This window comes from Mesoplodon mirus (genome assembly GCF_964341445.2).
Source record: "Mesoplodon mirus genome assembly, chromosome: 9".
NCBI classification, from domain to species: domain Eukaryota; kingdom Metazoa; phylum Chordata; class Mammalia; order Artiodactyla; family Ziphiidae; genus Mesoplodon; species Mesoplodon mirus.
Window position 1 is genome coordinate 100,971,419 of NC_138985.1, and position 14,766 is coordinate 100,986,184.

The following is a 14,766-nucleotide window of genomic DNA, read 5'->3' on the forward strand; positions in this document are numbered from 1 at the left end:
AATGGATAAATGTACATGAACACACACACACACACACACACACACACAGAGGAATATTATTCAGCTATGAAAAAGAAGGAAATCCTGTCATTTGCAGCAATGTGGATGGACCTTAGGGGCATTATGTTAAGTGAAATATGTCAGAGGAAGACAAATACTGTATGATCTCACTTATTTATGAAATCTAAAACATGGAGCTCAGGGGACTTCCCCAGTAGTCCAGTGGTAAAGACTCTGCCTTCCAATGCTGGGGTCACAGGTACAATCCCTGGTCAGGGAACTAAGATCCTGATCTAGAAAAATGATAAGACAGACACTTAGGTGAAGTAGAGAAGAGAGGAAAGGGAAGCTGGGATAGAATAAGGACTCAGACATCTGGCTGAAGGATCTAGATTTAACTTTGTAGGCAATGGGGTATCATTAATGATTTTTGGAGATATTAGAACTAAGCACAAGAAGGATTACTCTATTAACAATATATAAGATGATTTGGAGACAGAAAAGACTACAAGTGGAGAGACCAATTAGGATAAGATCTTAGCAGTGCATGACTGAAGTATCAAGAATCATAAGGTTTTTCACCATCAAATAGACAGACATTTTAAAAAATTGATTATATCTATTTGTGCCAGAGTATGGGGAAATAGGCCCTCTCAGATTCTAGTGGTGGAGGTGTAAATTGGTATAGCCATTTGGGAGGATGATTTAGCCTTATCTATCAGAATTTAAAATCAGCTCACCATATGGTGCAGAAAATTCCACTTCAAAAAAAATATATATATATATTATTTTTTTTGCTTTTGCTTTTGCTTTTCTTTCCCTTCCTTCCTTCCTTCTTTTCTTTTCTTTTTAGCCAGGCTTAATTCGGACAGGTAAATTCAACCAAATAATAATTCAATCAGATAAAATTCACCTTTTTTTAAAGTGTACATACAGCTCAATGAGTTTTTTTGTTTTTGTTTTTGTTTTTTTGCGGTACACGGGCCTCTCACTGTTGTGGCCTCTCCCGTTGCTGAGCACAGGCTCCGGACACGCAGGCTCAGCGGCCATGGCTCACAGGCCCAGCCACTCTGCGGCATGTGGGATCTTCCCGGACCGGGGCACGAACCCGTGTCCCCTGCATCGGCAGGCAGACTCTCAACCATTGTGCCACCAGGGAAGCCCCTCAATGAGTTTTGACGTGAGTAACTGCCACCACATTCAAGATATGGAACTTTTCTATTGCCCTAAAAAGTTCCCTTGTGCCAGCCTACAGTCTATCCCCTGCCCCTACCCCAATCCCTGGCAACCACCAATCTGATTTCTGTTTCTATAGCTTTGCCTTTCCCAGAATTTCATATAAATGGGATAACACAGTATGTAGCCTTTTGTGTCTAGTTTCCTTTACTTAGCATAATGTCTTGTGATTCACCCAAGTTGTTGCATACATCTGTAATTTGTCCCTTTCTATTGCTAACTAGTATCCCATTGAACGGCTATACCACCATTTGTTTATCCACTCACCAACTGATGGACATTTGGGTTGTCTTCAATTCTGTTTTGTTTTGGCTGTTATGAATACAGCTGCTATAAACATTTGCTTCCAGGTCTTTGTGTGGCACATTTTCATTTCTCTTAAGTAAAAACCTAGGATTCGAATTGCTACGTCATGTGGCAAATGTATGTTTAACTTTATATGAAACTGCCGAACTGTCTTCCGAAGTGGATATAATATTTTGCATTCTCACCAGCAACGTATGAGAGTTCTGGTTGTTCCACGTCTTTGTTAGCTCTTGGTTTTATCAGTCATTTTAATTCGAATCATTCTAGTAGCCATGTAGTGATATCTTGTTGTGGTCTGTAATTTGCATTTTCCTGATGACTAATGCTGTTGAGCAATATTTTATGTGCTTATTTTCCATTAATATTTCTTTTTTGAAGTGCCTGTTTGAAGCTTATACTAATTTTATAATTGCATTGTGTTCTTATTATCAAGTTGTAAGTATCTTTACATATCCTGGATATAAACTCTTTTTCACATAAGTATTTTTGCAAATATTTTCTCCTAGTCCATAGCTTGTCTTTTTTTTTTTTTTTTGGCCACACCATGCAGCAGGTAGTATCTTATTTCCCCAACCAGGGATCGAACCTGTGTCCCCTGCAGTGGAAGCGCACAGTCTTAACCACTGGACTGCTAGGGAAGCCCCCATAGCTTGTCTTTTTATTCTCTTTTTTTTTTTTAAGATTTTTTAAAAATTATTATTTTATTTATTTATTTTTGGCTGTGTTGTGTCTTCGCTGCTGTGTGTGGGCTTTCTCTAGTTGTAGCGAGCAGGGGTTACTTTCCGTTGTGAAGCGCGGGCTTCTCACTGTGATGGCTTCTCTTGTTGCAGAGCACGGGCTCTAGGCGCGTGGGCTTCAGTATTTGCAGCATGCGGGCCCAGTAGTTGTGGCTCACGGGCGCTCGCAGGCTCAGTAGTTGTGGTGCACGGGCTTACTTGCTTCGCAGCATGTGGGATCTTCCCAGACCAGGGCTCCAGCCCGTGTCCCCTGCATTGGCAGGCAGATTCTCAACCACTGCGCCACCAGGGAGGCCCGTCTTTTTATTCTCTTAACGGTATCTTTTGAAAAGCAGACGTTTTTAACTTTGATGGAGTCCAATTTGTAATTTTTATTTTGGCTTATACTTTTTATGTCCTATTTAAGAAAATTTTTATCTAACCCAAGGTCACAAATATTTTCTCTTATGTCTCCTTCTAGAAATGTAATGTTTTAGCTCTACAACTCATCTGAGTCAATTTTTATGTATTTTGCTAGATAAAGTTTGAAGTTAACTTTTTGCATAAGGTGTCCAGTTATTATAGCACTATTTGTTGAAAAGACTACCATTTCTCCATTGAATCAATTTTATACTTTTTCAAAATTTATTACGATGTACATGTGGGTCTATTTTTGGACTTTCTATTCTGTTCCCTGTAAAATCTATCTATCATATGAGGGAGGGGAGAAAGCAAGATTACAGTATAGTGTAATTCCACTAATGAAAAAAGAAGTATTGATTGGAAATCCACTTTCCCACCGGGAAAAGAAATAGAATTCAGAGAGGGGTTGAGGAGTAAATATTTGAAGAGAAATGTTCACTTTCATGAAGAGGAACATTCATTTGTTACTCTATATCTGAATACATCTGACTCTAATAATATTACATCATTTGCATTTTTAACACAAGCATACTGCTTTTGTATTTAAACTTTTTTTAACTAAACACTTTGTGAGTTTGAGGGGAAATCAGAAAATGGATGAGATACATTCTGGATGTTAAATCAGCTGATGAAATATGAGGAGAGAAAAGAATAAAAGATGATTCAGAGGTTTTGAGGCCATATGTGCAAGGGTAGATCAAAGGAAGCCAGTGGAGAGGCTGGGGTGGAGGATGAAAAAGGTTGGGTGTTGAATGCGCTGCGGGGAGCTGGGCCAGCACCCAGGGAGTGATGTTAGCACGAGTGGTGGGTGGTGGAGGTGAGCCTCAGGCTTGGGAGATAAAGCAGGTAGGGCTAAAAGTACAGATATGGAAATCATTTGAACAGAATTATTAGCTAAAGATGTGACAGTGAATGACTATGCCTGGGAAGAGAGGAAAGCAGAGAAGAGGGCTGAAGACAGGCCCTTGAGAAAGAACTTCATGTTGGAAAAATGGAAGAGGAGGCAATGAAAAAGGCAGGGAAAGACTCTGAGAGAAAGTTGAGGAGAATGACTGAAATGTGATGTCACCAAGGGCCTAGAGGGCCGTTTCAGAAGGCCATGGTCAATGTCAGGGACAATAGGACTGAGAAGATCTCTTTGGACTCGATGACATGGTCATTAAAAAGAAATTTTCTGTTGAAATGGGGATGGAGAAGGGTAATAACAAGAGTAAAAGAATGAGCTGGTTGGGAAATAATGGAGGCTACAAAGAAAGGTATCTGGCAGGGTTGAGATATGTTTTAGGATAGATAAGCCTGAACATCCCTGTAGATAGAACAGAAGGTGTCTGAAGACAGCGAGAGAATAAAATGCAAGGGAGGGGCTTCCCTGGTGGTGCGGTGGTTAAAAATCCGCCTGCCAATGCAGTGGACACGGGTTCGAGCCCTGGTCCGGGAAGATCCCACATGCCGCGGAGCAACTAAGCCCATGCGCCACAACTACTGAGCCTGCGCTCTAGAGCCCACGAGCCACAACTACTGAAGCCCGTGCACCTAGAGCCCGTGCTCCGCAACAAGAGAAGCCACCGCAGGGAGAAGCCTGCGCACCGCAACGAAGAGTAGGCCCCGCTCGCCGCACCCAGAGAAAGCCCACCCGCAGCAACGAAGACCCAACACAGCCAAAAATAGATAAATAAATAAAATCTATTTTAAAAAATGCAAGGGAAAGATAATTGACAGAGTAAATTCTCAGAGCTCAGAGGAGATGGAATTAAGAGAAACATGTAATTCTTTTGAAAAGGCAGAGCCAGCAACCCGCGGTCCAGTATCAGGAGAGTGGCTTGATACAATTAATTACATTACAGTAACAAGAGGCAATGTTATGCTTCTGTTACAATAACTGTGAGGAAACATAAGATGTGTTTGGGTTATAATGTTAAATGGAGAAAAACTAAATATAAAATGGTTTATGAATTGACATAAAGCGATGAGTATGACTTGAAAGGAATTGTATAAAACTTAAAATTGCTGTATTAAGATGATGAGATTATGAGCGTTCTGTCCTTTGATGTTGTTATATTTGTGCTTTCAGTAAAAAAGTCTTCCTCCAAGAGAAGACAGGAAAGGACAGATGATGATGGGGCAAGATAAAGGGCTTCGGTGGTCTTTAAAGTGATTTCTCCCTCTTCAGCACCCTAAGTCTCAGTGTTACCTGGCAGGATTTGGACTATAAATTTAGGATTTTTTTTTTTTGGAAAATTGAAAAAAAAAAAAGGAAAAGATCAGCGTGGCCTACAGTAGGTAGGGAAGTTTTCATGGACCACATGGGGCTTAAGCTGGGTCTTGAACAATGAGAACAATGGTAAAGTTTGTGAAAGGAAAGAGGAAGAAAAGGAGAGAGGGTATTGCAGAGAAAAGAAAGGTGGGGAGACAAGGCAAAGAAAGGCAAGGTAGAAACTGCAAAGGCAAGAAGGTAGAAATGAACAGAATGTGGGCACAGGGTGGGGCCACTTGCTTAACTGAAGAAAGCGCTATTTAGAGATATTTGGGAAAAGAGCAAGTATGGGCAGATTGTAGCAAGCAAAGAGTTTAAACCTGCCATGATCCAAACCAAATAACTACCTCGATTTACCTCAATCCCTAGGAAAGACCTCCTGCCTATCAAAAGGGAAGCCATGGGGCTTCCCTGGTGGCGCAGTGGTTGGGAGTCTGCCTGCCGATGCAGAGGACACGGGTTCATGCCCCGGTCCGGGAAGATCCCACATGCCACGGAGCGGCTGGGCCCGTGAGCCATGGCTGCTGAGCCTGCGCATCCGGAGCCTGTGCTCCACAACGGGAGAGGCCACAACAGTGAGAGGCCTGCGTACCGCAAAAAAAAAAAAAAAAAAGGGAAGCCAATGGAAAAAGAGAGATCCACAAAGTGCCCATGACCGAAGATACAAGGTTTAAAACCAAGATCCTTGTCATGGATGGATTGGACTGGAGACGTCTGTCCGTCTTGCACAGTCTGGTGGCCATAATGGCAAGTAAGAATGTCCCTGAAGCAGGTTTCCAGGCCTCACCTCTCTGTTGCATTTTCCCTTACCTCCTTCCCCCAATCCCCTCCCCGCCACACACACAAACTGTCACAGATCAACTGGCTCAATCCTCTGCCCACACCCTCCATGGCCGTTTCCTAATATAGCCGCAAACCCACAGGCAGCTCTCCTAAGACGTGCCAAAACTCCATAGGAGAATCGTGGTAGCAGTTGGTGAAAGAATCACCCTCCTTCTCTGGCATTTTACTAACTGCAACTCACATCCGACTGCGTTCTAAAACTCATCGACTCTGGCTCAAGTTCAGAAGGAGAATAATGATGATACCCTAGCTCAGTTCCTTGGTCTTCCCTCTGGTCATGAGTGCGGATCAAGTACATGCATAAGGAAAGCCAAACCCACTCTATGGATCTGTCTTAATCTCCCCGCTTTTCTGGAAAACTCTTTCCTCACTCAAATCCCTAGAGGGATACCCTTCCTAGGAGAGATCTCTGCTCTTGAGCCTCCTGTAGTTGTGTCCATCACTTCTCCACACATCCGTCCCTGATCTCCCCAACCCGGGTGTGTTGCCCTTCCTCTGTGCACAGCCCCTTGGGATACCTCGGTCACGGCACTGTCCATGTGGAGTAAATCTTCATATGTTTATAAGTTCTTCAAAGGCAGAGACCTTCTTGTTTTCACCTCTTTATTCCTGGGTGTCTAGTGCAATGCTGGGCAGGTTGTAGGGCTCAATTAATACTTGGAGGTACAAGAACCAAGTTCAAAGCCAGCCTCTTCCCTCACCTCACCCCTCCCTGCCCCCATTAACAATTAAGCTAATTAATTAATTAGGGGAGCATGAGTTTGTCCATAGTCCTTTGGTACCAGAGCCAGAAGAATGTACCACGGCATCTACTTATCCATTCTTACACTGACAGAGTAACTTCACAGACTTCAAAGTATGTCAAGAAATGCTGATTCCTGTGCTACACAGTATGAACGAGCAACAAGAGATTGCTTAAAGGGACTTCCCTTGTGGTCCAGTGGTTAAGAATCCACCTTCCAATGCTGGTCAGGGAACTAGGATCCCACATGCCGTGGGGCAACTAAGCCTGCAACGCAACTACTGAGCCCGCGCACTCTGGAGACCGCATGCCACACTAGAGAGAAAACTGCGTGCTGTAACGAAGAGCCCAAGAGCCACAGGGAAAGATCCCGCGTGCTGCAACTAAAACCTGACACAGCCAAAAATAAATAAATAAAAGAGATTGTTCAAAAAACATAAAAGGGGGCTTCCCTGGTGGCTCAGTGTTTAGGAATCCGCCTGCCAATGCAGGGGGCACGGGTTCGAGCCCCGGTCTGGGAAGATCCCACATGCCACAGAGCAACTAAGCACACGCACCACAACTACTGAGCCCTGTGAGCCACAACTACTGAAGGCTGTGCACCTAGAGCCCATGCTCCGCACCAAGAGAAGCCTGCGCACCTCAATGAAGACCCAACGCAGCCAAAAATAAAATAAATAAATTTATTTTAGAAAAAACATAAAAGGTCACTTCAGACATGACATTAGCTCAGCCTCGTGCAGAGTTTAAGCTATAGTAATTGGCATCAGCAAAAGTTTATTAAATTTAGTGAATAAACTTAAAGGCTCTTCATAGAAAAAGAGAAAGAACACAATATCTGCCCTTTAGGAAATGACAATCTCCAAAGAATAAAATATGCTTACAAAATTTGAATTTTATAGGCTCTGGATGAAAATTGTGAGAAGCTGGATGATAAAATTACCTGCCCACAAACAGCTCTGTGTGGAGCTCATTCACCATTTAAAAGAGGAAATTAAGAAATTTCTAGATCAGCGCTGTCCAGAAGAACTTTATGCAATGATGGAACTGTTCTATAAATCTGTGCTGTCCAGTGAAGTAGCTGCTAGACACAAATAGCTATGAGCACTCGAAGTGTGGCCAGTGTGACTGAGGAGCTGAATTTTTTAATGTTGTTTAAGTTTAATGAATTTAAGGTTGAATATCCACATGTGGCTAGTGGCCACCATATTGGACCGCACAGCTTGACCATGAAATAAAAGTACAATGACTGCCATGTGGTAAACTAAGTATACAGAAACTGCCAATGTAGAACTCGCTATTCAGATTCAATAATAAATCCTGGACTTGGTCTATGATGGCCATTTGATATCTATGGCAAACACCACTTTCTGTACCTGAGTTTCCTCATCTGCAAAATGGGAATAATTATAATAGTAACTATGTCATACCACCCTCAGTACTGTGTCCCTCTAAACTTCTGAGAATCAACTTCAAATCCAGGTTTGGGTGTGAGGGGCTGTCTGTCTGAGACTCAGGCCAGAGCAGAACTCAGGCACCATCACCCATGACCACAGAAGATGTTGGAGTGAGTCCCATGTGCAGGATGGATTAGCCATCAGGTGAATAAAAAATAAAAGACATCTGCAGATGAAACATCTGTAGTGAAAACAAACACTTCATTAATATAAAAACAAAACTTCAAAAGCTCCCCATCACTCTTCAAATAAAACCAGTTGCTCAGCATGACCTGCAAATGTTCACAGACTCCTGCAGGGACATCCAGCCGCTGGGACCATCCTTCCAGGCACCGTCCCAGGGCCTCTTAACGGGCTCTCCCACTGGCCCTGGCCTTTCACCCACCCTTCGTCTGATGGGCTCCTCCTCAGCCCAGCCTTCCCTGACTGCCCTGCCCCCATCTAAGTAAGTGATTCCTGTTAGTCTCTTCTTCCTTAGCATTTACTATTTGAAACTGTGTATTTAATTTTGTGTTTGGTTTCATGTCTTTGTTTGCCATTAAATCATAAATCTCCCTGAGGACAGAGACCATTACTTCTTGTTTAGAGAGGGGTATTTACACAATGGTTAATTGCTTAGACTCTTAGGCTAAGACTATCTGTATTTTGTGTCACAGCCCCATCACTTATTAGCTATGATGCATTAGCCCCTCTGTGCCTTAGTGTCCTCATCCATGAAATGGAACAATTGTAATAGTAACTGCCTCATGGGGTTGTATAAGGATTAAACAAGTTGGTATATCTAAAGTGCTTAGAAAAAAAGCTAGCATATAGCAAGCTCTACTTTAATGTTAGCTATTATTATCCTTTGCCACTAATTGGTCAATGCCTGGTCCAGTGCCTGACACATAGTATGTTCCCAGTAAATATTTACTGAATTAATGACTGAATTTCCATCAGGCTACTAGACAAATGTTCTGATCTTTTTTTCTTTCCTAACCACTTTTGCCACCTTAAAGCAATGACAGTAATCCCTAAAAGTATTCTAAATAATTATCACAGCGACCAGTTAATTTATAGTGTGATGTTGACCTTTTTTTAAATTGAAGTATAGTTGATGTACACATGTTAACTTGTTTTTAAAGATATAGATGCCAAGTTAATAAAGTATCTACCTGCTTCTATCTTCTGAGAGTCTATTAAATATTATACAATGCCTGTGCAGTGTCTATAATCTTCTGATGTTCACTATTCATTCTGTTGTTGACATGAAGTAATATACTCAGAGTTTTCTTTGTGATCTGCTCATCTTGTAAGCTTGGAGATAAGTTCGGCTTAGTCACAGTATGGCTGACAACACAGGGTTTAGGTAAAGACAGGGTTTATGACTTTGAATACTGTTTTATCATTTAATAGCCATGTAACTTTGGTCATGACTTTTCTGAGCCTTGGTTTTCCCGCCTAAAAATGGAAATGTTAATACCTCCTTCATAGTGTTGTATGAAAAAGATAACCAGGTAAGTCACTCAGTATTATAATTGGCACCTAATTATATACAGTAATTATTATTGCTCAATTCTTTGTTGGAATTTCATTTAAGAATTTTGTAACTATGTTCAAAAATGAAATTGGCTTCTAATAGAATTTTTAAGGATTTTTCCTTGTCAGTGTTAAGGACAGCACCTATTTAACTCACAGAATTAATTTGGGATTATGCCGTATTTCTCATTTTTCTAAAAAGGAACCTTAATTTTTTTTATTACACATTGTAGAAAAAGCAGAATATACCAAGAAGCAAAGTTATGAATATTAAAATTATCTGTAATCTCACCACTCCAAAAGAAGCACTGTTAACATTAGACCATACGCTCTTCCAGACACTTCAAATGCATAAATGTGCGTGCACACACACACACACACAAACACACAGAATACTGATATAAAATTGGGATCAGATTGTACATAAAATTGTTTCATTCAACAATATATTATGAGCATCTTTTCACCTTAGTAAATACTTCCAGGACATCATTTTTTTTTTTTTTTTTTTTTTTTCCTTGCGGTACACAGGCCTCTCACTGTTGTGGCCTCTCCCATTGCGGAGCACAGGCTCCGGACGCGCAGGCTCAGCGGCCATGGCTCACGGGCCCAGCCGCTCCGCGGCATGTGGGATCTTCCCGGACCGGGGCACGAACCCGTGTCCCCTGCATCGGCAGGCGGACTCTCAACCACTGTGCCACCAGGGAAGCCCCAGGACATCATTTTTAATGGTGGCGTTGTATTCCCATATATGAACCTATCCTCAGTTGTTCAGCAAATTCCCTAATGCTGGACACATAGGTAGTTTACAATATTTTACCACCATAAGCAGTGCTGCATCAGACATTGTGTTAGATATTTTATTAGCCCATGTTCATCCTCTACCCGTCTCCACCATGCTATTTGCTTCAGGAAGCTGACCTTTGCAAGACTGCCTCGTTGACCTTCCTCCCTCTCCTGTGGGTTTGATCAATGGGAGGCACGAGCAAGAAATTAGCAGAAAAACAGGGACACAAGCGTATTTATTTCCCCAGGTCCTCCCTGAAGGGTTACTAGTTGGTGGTGTCCATCAACATAAGAACTTGAATTCATTTGGTGGGAGGTTCTGTCCTATGGCTACTCTCCCTGGGCTCCTGTAACAGTCCCTCCCTTTGCACCTTCATGCGTAGGGTGGCGTCCCCATCACTGCTAGCCCAAGTACTCCACCGACCCTTGTAGGCTTCCCTGAATCTGACTCATGTCTTTGTAAATAGTCCTTCGTTACATTCTCCCCACTTACCCAGTTTAAGTGTGCCATCTGTTTCTTGCTAGGACCCTAAGAAATATAAACAATTTTGTAAGTAAATCCTTCTACATATTTTTATTATCATCACATGATAAATTTCTGAAACTGGAATTACTTGATCAAAGAGATGTATATTTTTAAGATCTTTTACGATCTTGCCAACTTGTCTTCAATAGCCTCTTCCTCCAGCAGTGCATGAGAATGTCAGCCTTCAGACCCCTTGGCCAACTGGGTATTATCGTTTCTTTTTGTCTTTTGTTGTGTTCATAAACACTGCTATAATATGGAGTCATATCTTCAAAAGTGTGTGTTAGGGGGAGATTACCTATTAATCATTTTAGTCTATTTATTTTGGCTGTTCTTGAATAATTTTTGTGTTTTCCTCTGCTATACCTATTATAAATTGACATGCTAGCCCACACTTGGTCTTTAAGAATTCATTAAAATTTACCTGATTTCATCTTACCCATTTGCGTAAGGGCCACCTCTACCCCTATGCTCTGTCAAAGGTGAAATCGTTTTGGGGTCACATCTCTCTTTGCAGAATCTTGCCACTCTTTGGACTTCAGTGAAGTTGGTTGACTTGTGACCACAGTTCTCCTGGGCTCAAGAAAAGTTGTGATTTTGTAGGTTACCTAGCTTTTTCTTGGGACTTCCTACATCATGAGGTGAAGTACAGCTCCCCGTTTAATTTTTTGAAACTTTAATGAAATTTTAAGGATACTTTTTATAAAAGCAAAACATCAAACTATCCAATACCCACATTCAATATGCTAATAGAAAGAACTGATATCCTGCTTCTCACGTGCTAAATGGAAAACTACTTATATAAATGTTGAAGAGGAGTATGAATTGCTTAATAAAGAAAAATGTTCCCCAGCTGCCATGTGCACTTGCAGCAAACACTATACAATTTGTGAGTATCTCCAGAACACAAAGAGGAGGGAAAATGGACACTGGAAACTACTGGGAAAAAGATATTTCGTTTTGTAAGATTCTATTGAATCCACGCTATCTGAAAGGCAGGACTTGATAAGTTCATTTGTTTTTGTTTACCTGCATGTTTACATCAGTGAAATCCCCTGGAAAGTCTAAAACCACGTTTCCAATGTTGGCAGGGGTACAACCCAAAGACCTACACAGCTTTCAGAAGCAATCACCTTTTGTGTTGAGGACATAGTATAAGAGATGTGGAAAAACATTTCCCTGGAGCCTAAATGGTAAATCATGAGCAGAGAGAAGCTTCTAAAGTAGAGGCCCAGGCAGAGCCCTCTTGCCCAGGTCTAAGGGCAGTATTGATCTAACTCATCTATGTTTTGATAATTAAATGAGTAAAAGGACTTAGAACTGTACTTGTCACACAGGTAAGGTACAATGAATGGAAGCTGTTATAATTATCACTATTTCTCAACATTGATGAGACATATTAGCTTTATGTATCTTAAGGATACTGATTTAAGTCCCTGTGGCCTTTTATTTATTTATTTTTAATTAATTAATTTATTTTTATTTTTGGCTGCGCTGGGTCTTTGTTGCTGTGTGCAGGCTTTCCTCTAGTTGCGGTGAGCGGGGGCTACTCTTCCTTGCGGTGTGCGGGCTTCTCATTGGGTGGCTTCTCTTGTTGCAGAGCATGGGCTCTAGGTGCGTGGGCTTCAGTTTTTGTGGCCCTTGGGCTCAGTAGCTGTGGCTCGCGGGCTCTAGAGTGCAGGCTCGGTAGTTGTGGCACACGGGCTTAGTTGCTCTGCAGCATGTGGGATCTTCCTGGACCAGGGCTCAAACCCGTGTCCCCTGTATTGGCAGGCGGATTCTTAACCACTATGCCACCGGGGAAGCCCTATGGCCTTTTATTTAGATTCCAAGTTCCAAAATAATTTTATTTGTTATTTCTTTAAATGTTATCTATACCGTCTTGGTTGCCAAAAACATTCTTTATTATTAAAGTTCAACAATTTAAAATATTTATTCAGATTTCTTGTTTTAAATGATAATATCTGACAGGACACTGGGAACACTTTTGAACTTCAGGCTCGGCTTATTTTTGTTTCCAATTCTAGGAAATGCTCCTCATTACAACCCTGATTAAGCTGCTAGTCTAGTACTTCCTCAGAAATTCTTTTTAATCTACAGTTGTTGGCACATACATACAATGGAATATTACTCAGCCATAAAAAGGAACGAAATTGAGTTACTTGTAGTGAGATGGATGGACCTAGAGTCTGTCATACAGAGTGAAGTAAGTCAGAAAGGGAAAAACAAATACTGTATGCTAACACACATATATGGAATCTAAAAAAAAAAGGTCATGAAGAACCTAGGGGCAAGACGGGAATAAGGATGCAGACCTACTAGAAAATGGACTTGAGGACACGGGGAGGGGGAAGGGTAAGCTGGGACAAAGAGAGAGGGGTAGTGTATATATGGACATATATACACTACCAAATGTAAAATAGAGAGCTAGTGGGAAGCAGCTGCATGGCACAGGGAGATCAGCTCGGTGCTTTGTGACCAGCTAGAAGGGTGGGATAGGGAGGGTGGGAGGGAGGGAGACGCAAGAGGGAAGAGATATGGGGATATATGTATATGTATAACTGATTCACTTCGTTATAAAGCAGAAACTAACACACCATTGTAAAGCAATTATACTCCAATAAAAAAGTTAAAAAAAAATCTACAATTGTATTGCTGTGTCCGAATGCTTAGGTCAATAATTGTGCTGGTAATACTATAACTCTCTTACTCAGTGCTTCCGTGTCTTGAATTTGGTTTTTCAATTAATCTTTGGGATTACTGATTGGCTATAGTATAGACTTAATTATATAGTTATATACTTTTACTAAGCATAAAACATTTAAGTATTATCTTAATTTTTATAGCACTTACAAATACATTAAAGTAGTTTTATCCTAATCTGTTTTTCCTCTAGTATTTTCATGAGATCCCAAGCAGATCTAATATTCTGCTTGAAATTTGTATTTCTACAGTTGGTTTTGGTTTTGCTCTTTTTGTACTATTACATTTTTTTTTAATTGGTCTCAGGCTATTTTCTCCCTTTCCTCTTTCTTTGAGTGTTTTTCTACTGATTTTTGATGTTGAAGCTTTTGTTTCTGATGCTTTCATTTGTATTTTAGAGAATTTTGTCAGTTCCAGTAGATACTACAAAAAAGTGTGTTTGTACTTTATAGGTCATCCTTTATACCTTAGAAACAAGCTCAAAAAATGTGAATTTACATTTAGGGCAGCAACCATGTTAGAAACCTTCAATTCACATAAATAACCTTTGATATTAAAAAAACAAACATAGAATCGTTAATGTATTGTTTTCTTAATGACATAATTATATCAGTATCTTTATCTATAAAATATTTGAATTAATGAAATATGAACCAAGAAGCAAAGTTTAGCAGTTAGCCTCATTTTAATGAGGCAAATGTTATGGAAAATGTTTTCAGCTCTTTTCCATTTAAGCACAGTCTTAGTTTCCTCAATAAGGTAGCAAATGAGAACTGGCTCCTTGTGCCACCTACCTACTCAGGTTTCTTTCCCTGAGAACTTCTACCAGTAATTGGTCAATATCAGATTGATCTTTATTGAACTGTGCAAGGAAAATCACTGGGATAAATCTCCATGTCCTACTTGTGAACATCTAGTTCATCATGCTCAGTAGACAGTGACTGCCAGCATTGTTAGAAATTTGTTGGTTTTTTTAAATTTCACATTATTAAAAAATTTTATTGTGTTTATCAAAGTAATACTTATAATTAATTTTTTAAATCATATAGATCATAAAGAAATTGAATCCATAATAATAACCTTCCAAAACAGAAAGCAACAGGCTGAGATGGGTTCATGGGTGATTTCTACAAAACATTTAAGAACGAAATTATACCAATTCTCTACAATCTCTTTCAGAGAACAGTAGAAGAGGGAATAATCCCTAACTCATTCTATGAGGCTGACATTACCCTAATAGCAAAACCAGATAAAGA